General features: G+C 46.3%; 1 protein-coding gene across 6 annotated transcripts in view; it reads right to left on the bottom strand.

The window, feature by feature from the left end:
- Positions 1–21,830, bottom strand: part of HDAC5 (histone deacetylase 5) — a 165,412-nt gene that overhangs the window by 97,916 nt on the left and 45,666 nt on the right. The gene's annotated exons all lie outside the window — the stretch shown is intronic.

Raw genomic sequence — 21,830 nt, 5'->3', positions numbered from 1 at the left:
CCAGCCTTGTATCTCTAGACCTCCTGACTGTAAGCAGGGTTTAAGCGTTTGAATGCTGCATGCTCCTAGAAACTCAGGAGCATTATGCAAATTAAAACTGCTGTGTAAATGGTAAGTAATAGAATTATGCAAATATAAAGTGCCTCACAAAAAAACAACCACCACCCCTGACTCTGAGCTCATAATCCCTGGTGTTGTGTTCAGAGTTGTGTTGAGGCAAAGCCAATGCCTGGTTGCAGCCACTGTGTGGGCAAGAGCAAAATCTGGGCACCTGCGTTCACCGTCTCACACATTTCAGAAAGGGAGAGACTAATAAAATCCTTCTGTTCTGTTCCTGAATTAAAGGTAAGCACACAGTGAGCAGAAAAACACCACGAAGGCACCTGCTTGCTGTTTCCCGACAGTCTGTGTGAATTCTTGGTGCCATCAAGAGTGAATACGACTTGCAGTGAGTACATGAGAGCCAAAAAGCGCAAGATACTGTCAGCTTGCTTCTATCCTCTTCTTCTTCAGGAGAGGACAGGAATGGCTGACAATGCTGAACTACCTAGAACCTGAAGGTTTAGCTAGGTGTGACCCAAGAGACACCTGATTAAGATCTTGCCAGGTTTCTTGAAAAAACCTAAAAACAGCCACAGGGAGGCAAGTAGGGAGGGGAGAGACCTGGATCAGGGCCACAACATTGTGGGATAAACCCTTCCCATTCTCTTGATGCAAACTGCTTCCCTGTCTCAAATTTCTATTTTACCTCAGTAAGGACAAACTGAAGCTCCAGGCAGGCAACTCTGATCAACAAACCAGTGCCAGCCTCAGCATCATGACGTCCATCTAACCTGGGTCTACCTGCTGCTGCCTTTAGCCTTTTAAAGACTGGGAGACTGTTACCATAGATTTGCATAGTCATATCCAGTCTGTAAAAAATCTTGCAAACAGCTGTACCGGCCCACACAAAGTCCAGAACAAGAATCTAAATCCATGTACTGGGAGGGCCCCTACCCCTATCCACTTGTCTTACTGAGCAAAATCTGAAGCCCTCCAACTTGTGGTCCTTCCCGCCAATGGATGGCTGGAGGACTGCGCAGTACTGTGTGTCACTGGGGTGGGCAAAGAAGTATCACACAGACTTGGCTTCTTACCCAATCCGGCCTTTAAAAATGATTGCCTTTACCTTCTTTTTTCTTATTAGGAGGAAGAGACAAAGAATTGTCTATACTTTTTTTAAAAAATGTTTTTTTAAAAAAATGTCAAAATACAGTTACAGCAAACTGTCAACAAACAATAAACAAGTTAAACTTTAACTCGTAAACAGTCTTATAACAGAGCATATTTATATCAGGTTACATTGCGGATAAACCAAGTTTGTTGTTTTTTTTCTGGAAAAAGAGGTGCCAGAACTCTCAAGAGGGAAATGAGGAAGAAACACAAGGATGCCCCCCTCATGAACTTTTAAACATTTTTTGAGAATTTTGTTTCCACAAAGAGGTTCCAGATCCCCATTTTTCCACAATCCCCCAGGAAGAAAAGCCTTGAGATAAACCATATTTGTGAACGTTTAAGTTAAGAAATGTGTGTGGCTAAGTTGGAATATACAAGAGATTAATTGTCAAAACCACCTATAGTATGGTAAATAAAATGTTTTGTGGCTAAATTGGAATATACAAGAGATCAATTGTCAAAACCACCTATAGTATGGTAAATAAACTGTTATTCAGAAACAGGTATGACAACATCATTACCCCTAAGAGCCAAGTCCAGGAAAGGTGACCTTTTTTCCAGAATATTAGATTGGTACTGATGCAATTTCAACAAAGTATTGTCTATACTTGATACTAGACATGTATCTACTGTTTGTGAAGAATGCCATGGGGGCTGGGTGCAGAGATGAGAGGGATCAAAAAAGATAAAAAAGTAAAATAACGGATCCCTTCTCCCTTGCAAAGCATCATCTGGAAGGGTATGATTTTGCAACAGAGAAAGGGCAGGAGGGAAGAGCTTAACCGCTTTTCTTGCCAGCCACTTTCCAACTGAAATACCTGCTGCTGTTTTCACTGAGCTAGGGGAAAAATTACCCCAAAAGTGACACCACAGAACAACTCAGTTCAAGCTGCCCAGAACTACCAAGGTTGGGTGATACCTGCTACCAACCAGTGATAATGCAGGAAGAAGCAATCAGCCAGCCTGCCTCTCAACACTGTTGCTGCTAAAGCAGGGGTGGGGAACCTTTTTTCTGCCAAGGGCTATTTGGATATTTATAACATCATTCACGGGCCATACAAAATTATCAACTTAAAAAACAGTGCTCTGCCAAGGGAGAACGATTCAGGCTGGCAATTCTCGAGGGCCAGACCAAGCGATCTCAAGGGCCGTAAACAACCCTTGGGATGGACATTTCCCACCCCTATGCTAAAGGGTCCAAAACAAGTAGCCTCTGAACTGCTGGCTGAGCTAGCTACTGGGGCTTGAGTGAGCTTGCTCATAGCCACCTGTGGCCCTCCACCAGGGCAGCAGCCTTCTGAGAGCCTTCCTTGGAAGACAAATGGTCAATCCATTCCTGGCTTTGATCTCCCAGGGTATTCCACATAGGTTTGTTTTTCTTTTTGTATTTTGGTATTTCGTGTGTGTGTGCGCGTGTGTATACACACACACCTGGAAGTCATGGCAACGTCTGGCGACTGACCCTTACTGGGGGTTGCCCTGGAGGATATTCAGGGAGGTGGTTGAATAAAGCCTGCCTGTCCTCCTGACTAGCGGTATTCCAAGGATAGATTTCAGGGGAAAGAGGATGGCATATGGCATCTGTAAGCACCCCCTTCCCATTTTCCCATCCTCGGGACAAATCACACACACCCTTGTGGCAATATTCCCTCTAAGCTACAGAATCTTGCGAGCAAATATTCTTCTTTGTGAGCTATTGGCATTAAAGTTGTAGCTATTGCATAAATTAGTCTGCTCTGGGATCATCCTTCCTGAGCTAAGACAAAAATGTGTGAGCTGGAGGCTAAAAATCTGTGAGCTAGCTCTAACTCAGCTTAGAGGGAACACTGCCTTGTGGGGTGCTTTGTAAGGGAGAAGGGCCTACTGGAGCTTCTGTTACAGGCAGCTAAAGTGTACCATGGAGCCTGCCCCCAGAGAAATGAGACTGAAAGCACCGAAATGGTAACAGATATGCCCTCCTTGCCAAGTTTGCCCCTCTGAGACAGAAATCAGCCGTGTTTGCAAACGACAGACAGGCGTGTTGGTCTCTTTGGACAAAGATTTGCGTAGGTAGGAAGCTTCCACAAGCAGGCTCCTGCTGTTTTAATTGATAGCAAGGGGAAAAGCCAGGCTCGTGTTAAAAGCAATTAATTTGCAGCAACAAACGGAATGTATTGCTTCGGTGCCCAACTTCCAGCCTTATCATAACATGAGGTTGGAGAACACCCTAAGAGAGGAGACATCTTGAGGGTGGAGCTACATAGTACTTAGGAACTGGCAAGGAAGGGGTGCGTAATTCTTTCTTGCACATTATTTGTAAAGGCTCTCTCTCCCCACAGTTGTTTTGGACAATTTCTGCTCCCTCCTCAGACTCAAAAACTGAAAATAAGCTGAGTAGGGGGCAGGAAACAGAATACAGTTAGGAGGTATTTGCTAGAAAGAATCATTAATCATAGGGATGCCAGGTCCAATTCAAGAAATATCTGAGGACTTTGGGGGTGGAGCCAGGAGTAAGGGTGTGACAAGCATAACTGAACTCCAAAGGGAGTTCTAGTCATTACATTTAAAACGACCGCACACCTTTTAAATGCTTTCCACTTGCACCTGCTAGCATGGCCTTGGGTCAGCCATAGCTCTGGCAGAGTTTGTCCTTGAAAGGGCAGCTGCTGTGAGAGCCCTCTCCAGCCCCACCCACTTCACAGGGTGTCTGCTGTGGGCGAGGAAGGTAAAGGAGGTTGTGAGCCGCTCTGAGACTCTTTGGAGTGGAGGGCGGGATATAAATCCAGTATCTTCTTCTTCTTCCCTCCATTGGAAATAATGAAGGATAGGGGCACCTTCTTTTGGGGCTCATAGAATTGGACCCCCTTGTCCAAATTTTTGGAAACTTGGAGGGTATTTTAGGAAGAAGTATTAGATGCTATGCTGCAAATTTGGTGCTTCTATCTCAAAAACAGCCCCCCCACACAGATATCTGCAGCTCAATTCTCCATTATACCCTATAGCAGGGGTGGCCAAACTGTGGCTCGGGAGCCACATGTGGTTCTTTCACACATATTGTGTGGCTCTTGAAACCCCACCACTACCACCCTGTCAGCTGGCTTGAAGAAGGTATTTGTCTCTTAAAATCACTAAGCCAAGCCAGCCGGCAGTTTGGAGAATGTATTTAAAGTTCTTACTTTCCACCTCTCTTTCCCAATCTTCCTTCTTTCTTTCCTTCCCTCAAACATCTGGCATTCATGTCTTGCAGCTCTGAAACATCTAACATTTATTCTATGTGGCTCTTACGTTAAGTAAGTTTGTCCACCCCTGCCCTGTAGGAATTTGTCTCCATAGGGAATAATGGAGTGCCTAGCAGATATCCCCCCAACGCCTTCTGATGACCCTGAAGTAGGAGGAGGGCCTCCAAATCGGGGGATCCCCTGCCCCCACCTGGGGATTGGCAACCCTAATTAATCATCTTTGTTCAGAATCTTCCTTGCAAATTACAGTTTCCTTTGTCCAAATATGATCAGGTCGAAACCCAGCATTAGAAAAGAACAAGTTCATGTCCCATTTGCAGATGACAATCAGTGGAGGGAGGAAGGCTTGAAAGCAACCCCCTTCCTGACTTTACCATACAAATCCCCACCACTCTGTGTTTTGTACCATTCTACCTCCAAGAAAACTGCTGGCTGCAAGACAGCTATGAGTATGGTATGGTTCTGGAAAAAATATGCAAGGAAGAACACATACACACAAACACCACAAATACCTAGATTTGTGTCCAGTAGAACCTCAGAGACCAAGATTTTTTTTTTGGGGGGGGGGGGTGTTATAGCTTTTGAGAGGCAAAGCTCAAAGCTCTAAATTAGGGCTTTGTTAGAAGCAGGAAATCCTTTGCATATTATTATTAGGCCACACACCACTGATGTAGCCAATCCTCCAAGATCTTACAGGGCTCTTAGTACAGGGCCTACGGTAAGCTCCAGGAGGATTGGCTACATCAGAGTTGCGTGGCCTACAATGCAAAGGAGTTTCTGCTACAAACCCCTCCCCCCCCCTGCTTTGACTCTCAAAATAGACAAGTTGCTTACCTGTAACTGTAGATCTTCAAGTGGTCATCTGTGCATTCACACTCATGGGATAGAGCGCCTGCGCCGATCCCCGAATCGGTACCTAAAAAGCCCGGGATTTTTTTTGCGCTCGGCACCAACGGGCATGCGCAGGAGTCCCAGTGCGCATGCTCGCCGGCGCCACTGCGAGGATCCCGCCAGTTCCTTCTTGACCGCTGGAAGCCCCTACTGGAGGGAGACTGTCAGCAGTGGGGAAGGAGGGCGGGTAGTGTGAATGCACAGATGACCACTCGAAGATCTACAGTTACAGGTAAGCAACTTGTCTATCTTCTTCGTGGTCTCTATGCTTCACACTCGTGGGAGATTTGCAAGCAAGACATACCTGGAGGCGGGAAGATGGTCAACCAGAAGAAACAGCTTGCAGCACCGCAGCTCCCAGACGAGTCCTCTGTTGAGCATGAACATCCAGCGCGTAGTGCTTCATAAAGGCATGCAGAGAGGACCAGGTGGCAGCCTTGCAAACATCTGTCAGGGAAACGCCTTTCAGGAACACCACCAATGTCGCCATCGCTCTTGTAGAGTGTCCGCGAATAGGTCCAGGTAACGGTTTCTTAGCCAACAAATAACACAGTTTAATAGTCTCAGTGAGCCATTTCGAAAGCTGCTGAGACAAGATCCTCAAACCTAACTTAGGAGCAGCATAAGAAACAAAAAGCTGCTGGTCCTTACAAAAACTCTTGGAGCGACTTAAATAAAACAATAAAGCATGCTTCACATCTAGAGCATGCAACCTACGTTCCTCATCCGAGGAAGGTGTAGGATGAAAAGTGGGCAACCAAACTTCTAAGTTGAGGTGGAACTGAGAAATCACCTTGGGGAGAAAAGAAATATCAGGAGCTAACGACACTCCAGCCTCCTGAAAAACTAGATATGGGTAGTCACAACGCATAGCCGTGAGCTCCCCTGCACGGCGTGCTGATGTGATGGCTACCAAAAAAGCAGTCTTCCAAGATAGAAGCTGTAACAAACATGTGGCCATAAGCTCAAAAGGACATCGAGTCAGCCTGTCCAACACTAAAGTCAAATCCCACAACTGTGGGGGTGATCTCGATGGAGGATGAAGCCTAAGCAAACCCTTCAAAAACCTCTTAGAATGAAGGTGTGCAAAAACAGAGTGCCCCTCAACTGGTTCATGGAATGCAGAAATTGCTGCCAAATAAACCTTGATGGAAGAAAAAACAAGGCCAGCATCCACCAGAGATAACAAAAACTCAAAAATTACCGACAATCCCACCCTTTGGGGGGAAACTGAGGGATCAACTACGAACTGCAGAAACCTCCGCCACTTCCTATCATAGGAAGCGCGGGTAGAAAGTTTCCTGCTGTTCAAGAAAACATGTTGGACTCTGCTAGAGAACCCACAGGGTCGATGAACCATGCTGTCAGCTTCAGGTGGGGCACGTTGTGATGGAGTACATGACTGTCCTGAGCTGACAGAAGGTCTGGTTCCGCCGAAAACTGGTAGAAGACCCCCCTCGCCAGTTGGAGCAGGATCGGGAACCAGTTCTGGCGAGGCCACCAGGGAGTCACCAGGATATAGCATGGTCTCTCTCTTGCGATCTTGTTGACCACGCTCATCAGTAGTGGCAGAGGTGGGAACAGATAAAGGAACCAACCTTCCCACAAGAACAGCAGACCGTCTCCCAACGACTCTGGATCTGAGCCCCCTCTGGAGCAAAACATAGGACGCTTCCGGTTTTCGGCTGTGGCAAAGACATCCACCTGAGGATACCCCTAGAGCTGAAACACGGGTTGAAGGAAGCGCCACCGTAACTCCCACTCGTGCGGGGAAGCCGCACCCCTGCTGAGGGAGTCTGCTTGCAAGTTGAGGACCCCTGGAAGATGCGCTGCCTTCACAAAGATGTCGTGGTCCAGGCACTCCGACCACTGATCCAGCGCCAGTGCACAAAGCCGTTGAGAGACTGTCCCTCCCTGCCTGTTGATGTAACACAGGGCAGTGGTATTGTTTGTTAGCAGAGCAACAATCTTCCCCGCCACCATGGGGCAGAAAGACCGAAGAGCAAAGTGAACTGCCAGCAGTTCCAAGTAATTTATGTGGCAGTGAGTCAATTTCAAAGGCCAAGGACTCCCCACACACAGATCGTCCATGTGGGCCCCCCAACCCCATAAAGATATATCTGTTGTGATAGTCACAGTTGGTGCAGGTAGATGGAAGGGAGCTCCCTGACAAATGTTGTCCTTTGACTTCCACCCTTGCAGTGTTTGGAGCGTCACAGGTGGAATTACAAACCTCTTTCGACGTGAGTCCCTTAATGGGCGAAACTGATAAAGAAACCAAAGCTGTAGGCCTCTCATCCTCAGCTTCGCAAAGAGCAGCACGCTTGTAGTTGCCGTCAGCAGCCCCAGCATCCACTGCAGCTGCTGCGCCGTGCCCAACTTTCGACTCTGCAGAAGTTCGACAAGGTCGATAATGTCCATCGCTCTCTGCTGACACAGAAACGCGCGATGAAGGTTCATATCCATCAAAGCCCCTATGAACACCCGAGGTGCGGTGGACAGTCCGAACAGAAGAGCCTTGAACTGGAATTGCTGAGAGCCTACTGCAAACCGAAGGAAACATTTGAACGCAGGATGGATGCATCCTTGAGGTCCAGCGTTGCCATCCAACCCCCTTGGTTGTTGAGGGGTAGAATTGTTTGCAGAGTGCACATTCTGAACTTTTGGTACAAAATAAATTTGTTCAGATTCCAAAGATCCATGATTGGTCTTAGACCCCTGTCCCGCTTGGGAACCAGGAAATAACGAGAGTAGAAGCCTCCGGTCCTGGCCTCCATAGGGATCTTCTCTATGGCTTGTTTCTGTAAGAGGTTGCTCACCTCCGCCAGCAGAGGTAGGGAAGGGGGAGTGGTAATTATCATGGATTGGTTCGGCATCTGAGCATTGTAGCCTTCCGGTACGATGGAAAGCGCCCACCTGTCCATAGTGATGGACTCCCATCACTAGGAATGGGCGGAGGTGGATAGACGAAGTGGAAGAGGGGACGGTGACACGTGCTGCCAGAAAGTCAAAGGCCCTGCTTTTGAGGGCTAGTGCCCTTGGACTTGCCGGTAGTCTGTGAAGCATAATGGTTTCTGTTGTTCCCCCTGTATGGGGACCTACTCTCAGGTTGAGCAGAGCGAGGTCTGCACTGCTGTTCCGGGAAGAACTTTTGGTACGGCTTCTTTGCCCAAGGCTTGTGCCACTGTTTCTGTCTCGCAGCTCTGGAAGATGCTGGTACGACCAGGTTCCTGGAAGTTTTTATACTTTTATCCATTTCCTGGAGCTCATTGTCAATGGTAGAACTGAACGGGCCTTCGCCCTCGAAGGGCAGATCTTCAATGAAGGCCCTGGTGTCCTGCTGGAGAGCCGTAGATCTGAGCCAGGAGTGGCGGCAGAGGCAGACGGAAGAAGTGATGGTCCTTGCTGAGACGTCGACCATGTGCTTTGCTGCAGCCAGTTGTTGTTTGGCTACAGCAAAGCCTTCCTTCTGCAACTTCTTTGCAGCCGACCTCTTCTCACTCAGGGAAGACAGGAGGGGGGTTAGTTGTTCCCACATTGAGTATTGGTATCTAGCCATGCACGCGGCATAGTTAGATACCTTTACTCCCAGTGCCCCAGCAGAGTAGAACTTCCTCCTGACGTTATCCAGCTTTTTTCCCTCCTTGTCTGGTGGAGAGGAGTGCGTGTTGCGGGCCTTCGACGAGAAGGAAACGACCACCGAATTTGGCTTTGGGTGTGTAAAGAGGAACTCAGCCCTGGACTCTTGGACATGGTACATATGGTCCAACCTTCTCGATGACATGGGTGTAGAAGCAGGCTTCGTCCAGGGCTCCTTCACCGCCTGTAGGATGACCTTCATCACCGGCAGGGCAACTGCTGTAGACATATCCCGTTGCATGATGTCGAACACGTTATCGTCTACAACGGGTTGCGGCTGTGTCACTGGAAGCAAGAGGAAGAGTGCCATCCTCTTCACCAGGTCCCCGTACGACTTCAGATCCTCCAATGGTGAGATGGGAAGATCCTCAGCCGTATGAGACATTGGGGAAGGTTCCAAAGCCCGGTCCGGATCGTCGGTACCAACCTCGGAGTCCGACAATGAAGACTCTCTGTGTAGAGAACGTTCTGAGAGCACGGAGTAGACTCTCTGACGGGTGACCGGATCAACACCGACAACCGAGGTTGGACTTCCTCCACCACCATGCCACGTCTGTCAGGCGGGACAGAGATCAATGCCTAAGGACGCCGTCTAGAATGTTGAGACAGCCTGGACATGTGGGATGCCTAGGACTGCTGGTCCCAGTCTGCAAATTCACGAGGAGGGTACCATTGGTACAGTGGGTAGGGATAAGCGTAAGGAGGCCACTGGCGCTGCTCCCATGGTGGAAGCGGTGGGAAGCGATGAGCTACTGTAGTCGGTTCCAGCTCTCTCCGGCCTCTCACCTGATCCATAGGTGCTGAAGGCTCCATCGGTGCCGACACCTCCACCTCCGAGACCGAGTCACTCTCACTGCGATGCCTGGACCCTGAAGAGTGGGAGTGCTGAGTCAGGTCGATCTCATGCTCCGATGCCGATAGGTGCAGGTGCGAAGCACTGCCTCTCGACACCGAAGGGCTATGACATGGGGACGCCAAGATCTTCCTCGGTGGAGCTGTCGATGTCGAAGCATCATGCGAAGGCGAAGGGGTATGGGATGGTCTCTTCTTCCACTTCTCCTTCAATTTCACCTTCGGTGCGGATGATTGGGTTCCCGAGTCATCCCAATGCCTCTTAGCCGGGGTGTCCACTGACCCTTCAGAAGGCCGTTTCGTGGAACGCCCGCGCTCGACCGGCATCTCGGTCCTAATCGGTGAAGTCTCAGCCAATGTGACCATCGGGGCCGCGGCCTCACTCATCGGTACTGACGGGCCCGACGCCATCTTTTGAGGACGAAGTGTCGACTCGACCAAAGCCGCCGAAAGCCTCGCCGCTCGATTCTTATGAGTTTGTTTGGAGAAACTCAGACAGTGTGCGCAAGAATCGATGCTATGTCCCTCGCCCAGACAGAGGAAATGGCCGTCGGGGGGGGGGCAATCTTCCCACAGGAGCGGCACCTCTTAAAAAAACCCCAACGTCTTTCCATAGATGCCCAGGAAAAAACCCACCCAGGAAAGTCTCTGAGGGGGAAAACATGAGGGAAAAACCAAGCCCCGAAGGGCAAGTCCAACAATTTTTTTTTAAACACTAACTATCTAACTACACTAAGAAAATAACAAACGGGCTATATACAACAGGCAAAAAAAAGCAATCCAAGATTACTTTACCGACCAGGGACATGAAAGGAGATCCTCTCAGCACAGCAGTCAGAAAGGAACTGGTGGGATCCTCGCACTGGCGCCGGCGAGCATATGCACTGGGATGCCTGCACATGCCCGTTGGTGCTGAGCGCGAAAAAATCCCGGGCTTTTTAGGTACCGATTCGGGGATCAGCGCAGGCGCTCTATCCCATGAGTGTGAAGCACAGAGACCACGAAGAAGATCTTATACACTCCAAAAACTTGGTCTCTAAGATACTACTGGACTCAAATCCAGCTATTCTACAGCAGCCTAACACAGCTCTGAAAAACACACACACAAAAATGTGGTTCTGGGTGGGGAAAGTCAACTTCCTCAGAATTTCCGGGGTGGGGGGGGGTGGGGTTAAATGGCAAAATAGAAAGTTGGTTGTGAAGATATGTATCCCAGTTTTGTGGTCAGGGGGAATGAGGCTTGCGAGACCTCTACGACTCCTTTCTCACCCCACCCCATCTCTGGTGAAAAGAACAACATGAAAAAAAAATCACATCAAAACAGTAAAAGTCGCAGAAATATACACAATTATGCAAGGCCTGACTTTCCTTGGGTTACTTAAATGCTGTATGTTTATCTTTTTGGCTCTTTTCTTTAAACACACAAAGCCCAAGTATAAGGATAAGGAGGCGTAACATCTACATACAATATTGTGCAAGTTCCAGATGTGTTTAGCCTTGTAAACAGGCATCAAAGATTTTGCAGGAGGAAGCGGCTAGGGGCTAAGAGCTGGTGTAGTACTTACACCACCACCCCCAGTATGGATTTCACCATTCCAAATCTCCCTCTCCTCCATGCTTTCCCATCACGGGACCAGCCACCGGGATTATGTTACATACATATAAATAAAATTTCTAGCAAGCTACTTCCTAAACAACAGCAGATTCGTTCAGGCCACAAAATCCAGTGCAGATGTGATGCTACTGAGAAATTAGGAGCAGGCCATGGGACTGAATGCTCCATCCACTGTCTTACATCAAGTCCCCTGGCCCCTCTCTATCCAGATTCATCATTACATTTTGCAATTTCAAGAAGCTCAGGCTTGCATACATGGTTTTCAGTTTCTTTTTTCCCCCCTTCCAACAATCCTCTGAGAGTTAGGGTAAGAGCAAGTGACTGGTCCAAAGTCACCCAGGAAGAATCCATGGTAGAATGGAGGATTTGAACCTGGGACCCCCAAATCCAAGTTACTCACTCTACTACACCACACAGGTGTTCCAATCTGTATCGTGTTTCTAATCCTTAATCTAGCCTAACATTAAACCTGTATAGGTTTAATGTTAGGCTTTTTAAAATATAAATTACTGTTTGTTTGTACAGAGCTACCCATGCATATTACACTAAAAAAACCCACAAATAGCAAGAGATAAATGATAACAAATACAGTTACAGATATTCAAACGTGGTTACTGCTGGGATTAAGTCGAATCGTTTTCATAAAGCAGATATGGGAGAGGGATTTGAAAGAAGAAACAAATGGCATCAGGTACATGTTTCAGTGAGGGAACTCCAGACACCAGGGGCAACAAGACAGAAAGAGGAGACCCGCATGGAAGCGCGAGGGAACCTTTGAGTAGCTCAGGAGGAGATTAAAAGATCACAGGCAGAGATTTAAAAAAGAAACAAGTGGAAAAACAGGCAAATAATAAAATTTAGAGGTAAATTTATAAATTTTAAGATTATTTAATTTTATAAAGGTTATCAGCTGACCTACAATATAACAGGGTAGGGTATCTACAGAGCTGTACTAAAAAAAAATTAAAACACACATGTCAATTATATAGCAACCAAATTCTGCATCAGTGAACTGAATAAATTAAGCAAACCTGCACACATGTATGTTTATTCTGAAAAGTGTATTTTACTAGCCATGGTGTGGAACAAGTGTCACAAGGAAGACTGAACACCAGGCCTCAGATTCAGCGGGAGCTCACAGGAACACAGCTCCAGAACCTTTCTGACAGTTCCACCTTCTCCTTCTCAGCTTGTCCACTGAATGGTAGGTGCAGCTGCATAACAATCCCTTGATGAGCTCCGCCACCTTTTTCCTACAAAACGACCCCTGCTGAAGACCCTTCACTAATCATTAGAAGCACAGCACAGCTCCAACTTCCTCCCAGATCCAGTTTTAGATGTTATAACAAGCACTGCTCCAACAGGGTTTCAAGTTTATCTTTGCTACCCCAGGAGGCTCATTTTTTTTCTTTCCAATGGATTCATTAAATGAGTTTACAATGCAATCATGGAAACACAGAATATATACAGACCCATGTTTATAAATCTAACAAAAATGGGGAAGGGGAATTACTCCATTAAATTATTACACTACTTGATTATTGCTTTCAGAGTCTCCTTCTTGACAAAGCGTAGCAAGACACAGGTAAGCAGTTAAGTAGCATCACATCCACTATGCAGTGATGAAGGCAGGACCACGAAGGCAGCACGGACTAGAGTTAAATCTTGGTTGACAGCCATAAGCAGCTTAGATCTTCACTCTAAAAATACCTAGCCTGGTATTCTTGGACGCTGGCATGCACTTTTACATGGCCAACCCACCCTCCTCCTCCACACACACACACACTATTCACACGGGCTCAGAGTGCCTATGGAGGACAGCAATGGGATGGGCAAGGTAAGAAATTGGGGGAGGGGGGATAGGGACAAAGTATTATTAAGCCATTCTACCAACACTCCAGGGATGCAAGGGGTCCCTACTCCCCCATTCATATGCCACAGCAGAACATAAATTGTACAAAAACAAGTCTGGTTTCCCATTAGTGTAAAGGAGAAGCAACTGCTAGGTCAATCAACCAGATATAACAAGTCACACATTTAACCAGCAGCTAAACTTTTCAGCCGTTTATATTTACAGCCAGAGCTGTGTATTATTTTGCATTTCCGTGATTATGTTGCAAACACATTCCCGACATATCACTGGGACTTTAGCACTCAGGAGGAGGCCTCAGAAGAATCTGGCTTCGGATGGTTTATGAGCTTGTTCTAAAAGCAAGTTTCTCTCCATCATGGGTGATGAGCAGCAGATGGAGACACCTCCAGGAAGAAGGAGTGGGAAAACAGTGTTTGGGTGTCTGTGTGTTCATGAATGATTTTCAAGGTGTGATCCCAAACAGGTTTACTGGAGAGTAATCCCACTGAATTCAGTGAAATTATCATATTTTGCCATCTAGCCTAAGCTCTTCCATTTGCTCACCCCACCCTTTGACCGCTGGTGCCTTTAAAAGGAGCTGCAACCTAGAGCTTCTGCCCTTTGTTTTGAGGAAACTTTGTTTGATTAGGGTTGCCAGTCTCCAAGTGGGACCTGGAGATTTCCTACTTTTACAACTGATCTCCAGCTGGCAGAGATCAGCTCCCCTGGAGAAAATGGCTGCTTTGAAGGGTGGACTCTAGGGCATTGTACTATGCTGAGGCCCCTCCCCTCCCCAGACCCCACCCTCTCCCAGATTTATCCCCAAAATCTCCAGATATTTTTCAACACTGGCCTGGCAACCCTATTGTTCATTAATAGTCAATTATTTTGTGTACTTTCATAGAGCAGAAGTTAGAATGTCAGGCTAGGATCTGAGCCAGTTTGAGTCTCCACTGCAACATGGAAGCTTGCTGGGTGACCTTAGGCCAGTCACATTTTCAGCTCACTTAACCTCTCTCACAGGGCTGTCACTGTGGTGATAAAATAGAAAAGGGAAGAAGAACTATGTTGTAGGCTGGCTTGCAGACTGGGAAGAATAGTGAGTTATAAACACCTAAAGAAATAAAACAACCAGATGGCAACAGAAGTGAAATCAAGATGTGTGGGCACAGGGACGCTTCGCAAATCAGAAATTAACTGAGAGGCGGAGGAGATCGACAACAATGTTGCTTATATGTAGCCTCCTGGCCCTGGACCTCCATTTTCAACGCCAATGAAAGACCGAGAGGTGCGGCGCAGTCAGAATAAAATGGAAATCACAGCCAGATGCGTCTCTCAGCTTCAGACCTTATATTTTACCATGTACCCATATCTTGCACGCTAAAAATGTTAACATGCAGTACTTAGAAACATGCTATTTAAAGCCCACGTTAGCTATTATGGGTTCGTGCTGCAGGGTGTTCTTGACTGGCCTCCACTCCCCGCCGCGCGGCCCCCTCTATTAGGAAAACTGTGTCTCGAGAGTCAGGCACGCTGGTGTTTGCAGTAGTGGGCATGTCTGGGACACAGATAATATTTCCTGAGTCGCTGGCTGAGTGGGACACTTGGAGTCAGAGAAGGGGCATGACCCCACAACTGTCACTCTCAAGGCTATGGATGAGGACAAGAAAGATTTGTTTTTAAGCTGGGGTACTTTTAATTCACGGAAGACATTGTGAGGGAAGGCCCACAAGAAAAGGCTGCAGCAGTCACAAGAAGAGAGGAATCCATCGTGAGCAAAGTCTTCAGGAAGTCTCCCCTCCCTAAAGCAGCTTACATCTTCCCCTTCCTCCACAGTAATCCTGTGAGGCTGAACAAAGTCTGAGTTCATTGTAACCTTTAAGACCAACAAAGTTTTATTCAAAGAATAAGTGCATGCACACTTCTTCAAATACAATGAAACAAATTACCAGTCCGTACATATATGTCAAGGGTGAGCAGAAAAAATTAGCATACAGCAAAATACAGTTGTTCAACAGATTCAAGGTCCAAACAGAAATAAGCTTAGTTTATATGGTCATCATTTGTTTGGGTTTAATTCCAGGGGACCGTATAATGAAAGAAAGAAATATGTTCAAATTGGAGTCTGATAGGCAGATGTATCCTTAATTGTGGAATGCTGAGAGTACCGTAATTAACGGAGACCCTGCCATTACGCTCTATCCGTCTCCTCTCAAGGATGGAAGCAACTTTACACCATCTTCTTCTTTGAAGTGAGGCACCTGGGTTGTCAAATTCTATCCTGCTGTTTCAGACCGACACGTCTACCCACCTGAACCTGTCAGGTAGGTTAGGGTGAGAAAGAGCGAGTAGCCCAAGATCAGCCAATGAGCTTTCTCAGCAGAACTAAGATTGCAGCTTTGAGTCACCTAGATCCAAATCCAACACTCCAAACCACTACACAACAGCTGGGACGAAATGAAAATAATTGATCTTAGGAGACACATGAGAACCAAAAGGAGCTGGGGCTGGATGTGCCACACACTATAGAATCTGGTTACACTCGGTTTCATCAGTCACTTTTTCGACTGCGTCAACGTAATTCTCTTTTGTTGAATTAGCAGAACCTGCTAATTCATAGTTCTTGTTGTGTGCTCGGATTCTTGTGGTCTCCTTTCCAGGGGACTGATTAAACCCACAGCTGATTAGTGGCGGCAAGGCTACAACACTGGGCACTGCAGACTGCTCCCCGGCTCCTGTTAATCTCATCACATGGCCTCCCTGCTATAAGGAAAAGAAGGACTAATGGCAATTCTTTTCTGCAGATACCCCCAAATTAAATCCATGCATTTACGAGCAAGCCAGGATTTCCTGCAGGGCTCTCTTTCCTGCTAGCTGCTAGGATCTGCTCTGTGCCACCAAGAGAAATGAAGCTGCACCAGGTAAGGACAATGCTACATAGTAAACTTCAGCACATCTTGGCTGTAAGAAACATTTTTGAGTCTGGAGTAAAGCTTTGAGGTTTAACTGTAGGCAGGGCTCAAACATAAAACAGGTTTTTAAAAAGGCAGGGCAATAATAAAAACAACAGTGCCTCTGAGTATGGGCAAAGCTCATGGTTCTGACCACTGCCTTTGGATTCACAGCAGCAACAAGAGGGAAAAGGGAACGGCTCCATGTTGTAGCCAACTTGGTTAAACACCTTTACTACTCAGAACACAGAACAAGAGAATCCAAACCAGCGCTTTCCCCCACAACTTCTCCTCCCATCATTTCATCCTATCCCTTGAAGCTCAACACACTCCCCTCCCTTTCTAAATGCCTATCATGACTCTAACAAGAACATAAGAAAACATGAGAAGCTGTATTGGATCAAGCCACTGGCCCATTCAGTTCAATACTGTTTCACATAGAGGCCAAAACCCAGGAGCTATCACACCAGTGGGGCCAGAACTCCAGAAGCCCTCCCACTGTTGCCCCCAAGCACCAAGAAGACAGAGCATCACTGCCCCAGACAAAATGTTCCATCCTTACCTTGCAGCTAATAGCCACTGATGGACCTCTGCTCCATATGGTCATCGAATCCCCTCTTGAAGCTGTCTACACTTACAGCAACCACCACTTCCTGTGGCAGTGAATTTCACTTATTAGTTACTCTATGGGTGAAGGAGTGCTTATTTTTATCTGTTCTAAAGTTCTAATCACAGGGGAAGTGATCTGGCAGGAAAAAGGTTAGGCATCCTCTCTAACTATCCTCTCTAAACTAATCCCCCCTTTTCAGTCTGTTTTGCTTGTGAAGCCACTACAGTTGATATTTCATTACACACGAACAAGCGCACACTCTAAGTTCTCTTTAAGATCTACTCACCTGACTCCACTCAAAGCAGCCATATTGCTGCCCTTAATAAAAGCATCATGCTTTGTTTTGGAAGGAACCTATTTTTGTTTATTTTCTCCCCCACCCAAAGTGACTTGCATCATCATTCTTCCCTCCTCCGCTTTTAACATCACAACTCTTTGAGGTAGACTGGGATAGAATGGGGCAGAAAGACTGACCCAAGATCACCCAATGGCCTTCCATGGTTCCAACCAGATGCTTGACTAACACTCTCACAGCTATATCGCACTTGTGAGTGACGCATTGGGATGCATCCCCCAGCTTAGGACAGGATATCCTCATCCAACACATCCCAGCTTATTCTATGTCCAGCTTTTGCTTGCAAATTTTCAAGGAAGGAGATTTCACAAGCTTCCTACAAAGAGTGTTCTATTGCAGGGGAGGCCAACGGAAGCTCTCCAGATATTTTTGCCTGCAACTCCCATCAGCCCCAGCCAGCATGGCCAATGGCTGGGGCTGATGGGAGTTGTAGGCAAAAACCTCTGGAGAGCTACCGTTGACCACACCTGTTCTATTGGTTAGCTGATCTTACAGAAAAAAATCAGGGGAGAATGTTTAATCCTTTCTACCTTCTCATCATTGCTCTCCCCGCCCCTGACTCCAGAATCATTTTTAATTTCCATGTGTTAATCACTCTTATAAGACCATAAGAGAAGCAATGTTGGATCAGGCCAATGGCCCATCCAGTCCAACACTCTGTGTCACACAGTGGACCAAAAAACCAGATGCCTTCTAGTGTCCTGACCAGTGGCGTCAGGACACTAGAAGCCCACCAACTGTTGCTCCCCCACTAAGCACCAAGAATACAGAGCATCACTTGCCCCAGACAGAGTGTTCCATCTATACGTTGTAGCTAACAGCCACTAATGGACCTCTGCTCCATATGTTTATCCAATCCACTACTGAAGCTGTCTATACTTGCAGCTGCCACCATCTCCTGTGACAGTGAATTCCATGTGTTAATCACTGTTATAGGTACATAAGAGAATTTATTTAACCCTATGCAATTTTGCAGGGAAACAGAATCTGTAGGCATGGAATGGGCTAAGCACCCACTTCACTGCTTTTCCCTAGAAGATGCTGCTTCCAGAAATTTCATTATATTTATAAATCCTTCTGTAATGTGTAGTTCCATCCTCAAAAGTTAAGTTTCTCCCTAATGTTTAATTTGCCTTCTCAACAGGCAAAAGCCCTCATTGCCTCTTGTCCAATGCACAGCAGATAATAAGGCTAGGCTTCCCCCCCACCCCCCATTTCCTAGCATCCTTTTGAAGGAAACTATCTCCTTCAGGCCAAAATTATCTGTGCATTGCAAAGCATAGGAAGGCTGAAATGCAATTATAAACCAACTTTCCTTCTTGGCCTTCGATCAATACAGAAGCCTGATGCACGCACACTTAGAATTGCCTTTCTGTTATTCACACGTGCACACCAATGGCAGAGGAACAGAGATGAGCTTTTCAGTGGAACACATAAATTTCACACACATACCTCAGGATAAACATAGCCAGCTTAGATTCTCCTTCTAGATCTCTGAGCATTCTTCTAGCTCTTTTTCCTACTTGTCAACAACCCTCCTGAGCGCAAATCACAGCAATGCAGACAGCCCAGAAATGGATGCCTGGGTCCACAGTACTGCATAGAGAGGATGTCCCAGACAGTTTACGCTCTCTGCAGATGTGCAGAGATTAAAAGAATCCAGTGGCAGGACATTCCATCCCTTAAACCCTCCTCCCCGATGTCTGCTCAGCTTTTCCTTGAAAATCCAGCAAGGCTGGGAAACCAGCCCAATCTGGCACATCATTGTCTGTCTAAGGCTTCTCCGCTCACTCACAACATCCAGCTTGCTGTGAGACTCAAGCTTTCCTCCTAATTTTTACACAGCCGGTTGACCAAACAAAGGCACTACTTCGAGATAAGAGCCGGGTGTGATATATTACAGAAGAGTGGGGGAATGCCAAAATGGGCATCTTGCTCCAGTTACCACTTTGCCCATTTTCTCTTATAGTGTGTGTATTATTTTCTCCTATAAAGAGTGTTATCATTTTGGACTCATGGAAACACAATGTACTGATGTTTTTCCTTTGAGACTAACATGTGCTTTAGATCCCATTTACAGAGACAAAAGAATGAGATACTTTAATAATGAGATATAAAGATGCTGAAAATATGATACTGCCTTTTCTTGACTCAGATCCCCAGTTCATCTAAGAAGAAGAGTTGACTTTTATACTGTGCTTTTCTTTACCTTAAAGAGTCTCAAAGTGGCTTACAATCTCCTTCCTTTCCTCTCCTCACAACTGGCACTTTGTGAGGCTGAAAGAGTTCTGAGAAAACAATGACTGACCCAAGGTCACCCAGCAGGCTTCATGTGGAGGAGTAGAAAATCAAACCTGGCTCTCCACACTAGAGTCTGCTGCTCTTAATACTACATCACACTGGCTCAGCTGTGACTAGTTGTGACTAGTAACAGAAGCTCTCCAAGGTCTAGGGCAAAGAACCATCTCTCCTAACATGTCACTATCCTCTAAAATGGAGATGCCAGAGACTGAACTTGAGACCTTTCACATGCAAAACACTGGGCCACAGCGCCACTCTATGCACCTCAGACTGCACCTGGTATATTTTTAAAAGCTGCCTTAAAAAAGAAAACACCCTGTAAGCAGGGCTTTTTTGTAGCAGGAACTCCTTTGCATATTAGGCCATGCCCCCTGATGTAACCTATCCTCTAAGAGCTTAGGGGGCTATAGTACAGGGCCTACTATAAGCTCCAGAAGGACTGGCTACATCAGGGTGTGTGTGGCCTAATATGCAAAGGAGTTCCTGTTACAACAAAAGCCCTGCCTGTAAGCAAAACACAGCCAAAAAAATTAGAGATTTTAAGCCAGTTTGTACCCTGCTATGTTAATTTTCTAATTATTGGGGGGGCATGTTTTGGAGGTTGGGAAGCAGAGGTTTTTTTTGCATACGGGGGTCTCAAAACTAGGATCCCCAGTGTACAGCATATATGACTGCAGTCCATTTCACCTCCACATGCTGTTGCATGCGTAAACCAGGCTTGAAATCTCTGAGGAACGAAGTTACATAACCTCCCTAGACAACTTATTCTACTGCTCAGGCACACACGGAAGGACAACACTACACACTGCAACTGCCACAAGAAGAACTGATAGTACTATAGTTGTCATCCACAGAACACCTATTTGAACACCTATGTACAGGAGCCTGGGAAGTCTGACTAGCTCAGATCTCCTGGATGCATATGCATGGATGCTGGAAGACCCATAACACATGCATATTTTATTTCCATATGGCACACATTTGCAACAGAAATACAGCACCACTGCTATAGTTGTGTTTTGCAACATTAAACTGTGATCTGTAGAATTGCCCTTAAGAGTCAACAGATTGAGGACCAACAACATACTAGGCTCAGAAGGGGTCATAGGTCTGGAAAAGATCACCTGAATAATCTAATCCAGTATCTAGTTTTGATACCTTCCATAGGATCCCTGACAAATGCTCATCTGTTTTTATAAAAAAATGTTCCTCTATTTAAATAGAAGAACAATTTCGCGGAAGCTGCTTCACACAAACATGCTGTGAGGTCTCCCTGTGATCTACAAGTTGTGATGTCAGTCTAAGTTTACAATAAAGCCACAAAAATGTCACTTGCCAGGAAGTCTGTAGAGTCACAGCACCAGAAATCATCAAGACTCATCTAATCCAATCCACCTTTGCCACCAGAATAGACCGTCAAGCTCAGCTCCACCCACACAGCAGTCCATGGGCCACAACTAGAAAACATTTGTGCACAGCTCCTTCTGCACACAAAAAAAAGCCCTGGCAGAGCAAATTGTGCAATATCACTCAAATGAGTGAGCCAAGTGTTATCCTGAAAAAGAATAAGAAGACCAGTCAAACCACAGGGAAACAGTTGCCTCCCCTCAACATTAGGGTCATCAGAGAGTAACCAGGACCAGAGGATCAGCAAAACCCACCACTAGGGCATCCTAAAGAAAATTATAATGAGTACAACCACAGGCAAGAAAAATAGTTCATCCAGGAACATGGCTGAGTACAAGGGGAGCAGCAATGCACACAGCCATCGAATGCATGGAAAGCCAGCAGGCACCAGTGTGAAGATTTTACAATTTCACTTATTCCAAGAAATGTAAGCTACCTGTGCGTCTGAACAGGAGGAGTAACCTGTGATGCATGCACAGACTTTTCAGGACAGGAAACGAACAATGTGTTACTCATGCCAGGAGTAAAGGAGGGAAAATGTTCCATGTTCTCACAGGAGGACCAACTATGCTCTATGCTGTTAAGACAAGATTCTCGTATTTGGGGGAGGGGGGGGTGTCCTCGATCACAAGATAAGAATTCTAACATATTATATATTATATGCACATCCTTCTTTACAAATTCCTGGGGAAAATACTGCAGAATTCTAGAGACCATTTTCACATCTTGAAATGTCTAAACAACTTGACTTTTCCAAGTACTGGGAACAAATGCAAATCATGTAGACTCATTCTCATGCTGTAGCAGTGCCTATCATGCATGCACATAATAAAGGAATGCCTTCCTCATTACTTCAATGAGCCATAACTGAAGCCCCAGGTGAAGTTCTGCCACATATCCTTCCTGGTGGAATCACCACAAAGA

The sequence above is a fragment of the Heteronotia binoei genome, chromosome 15, assembly GCF_032191835.1.
Source record: "Heteronotia binoei isolate CCM8104 ecotype False Entrance Well chromosome 15, APGP_CSIRO_Hbin_v1, whole genome shotgun sequence".
NCBI classification, from domain to species: Eukaryota; Metazoa; Chordata; class Lepidosauria; order Squamata; family Gekkonidae; genus Heteronotia; species Heteronotia binoei.
The sequence above is the reverse complement of the archived record's forward strand: the minus strand, read 5'-3'. Positions and strand labels throughout refer to the sequence as shown.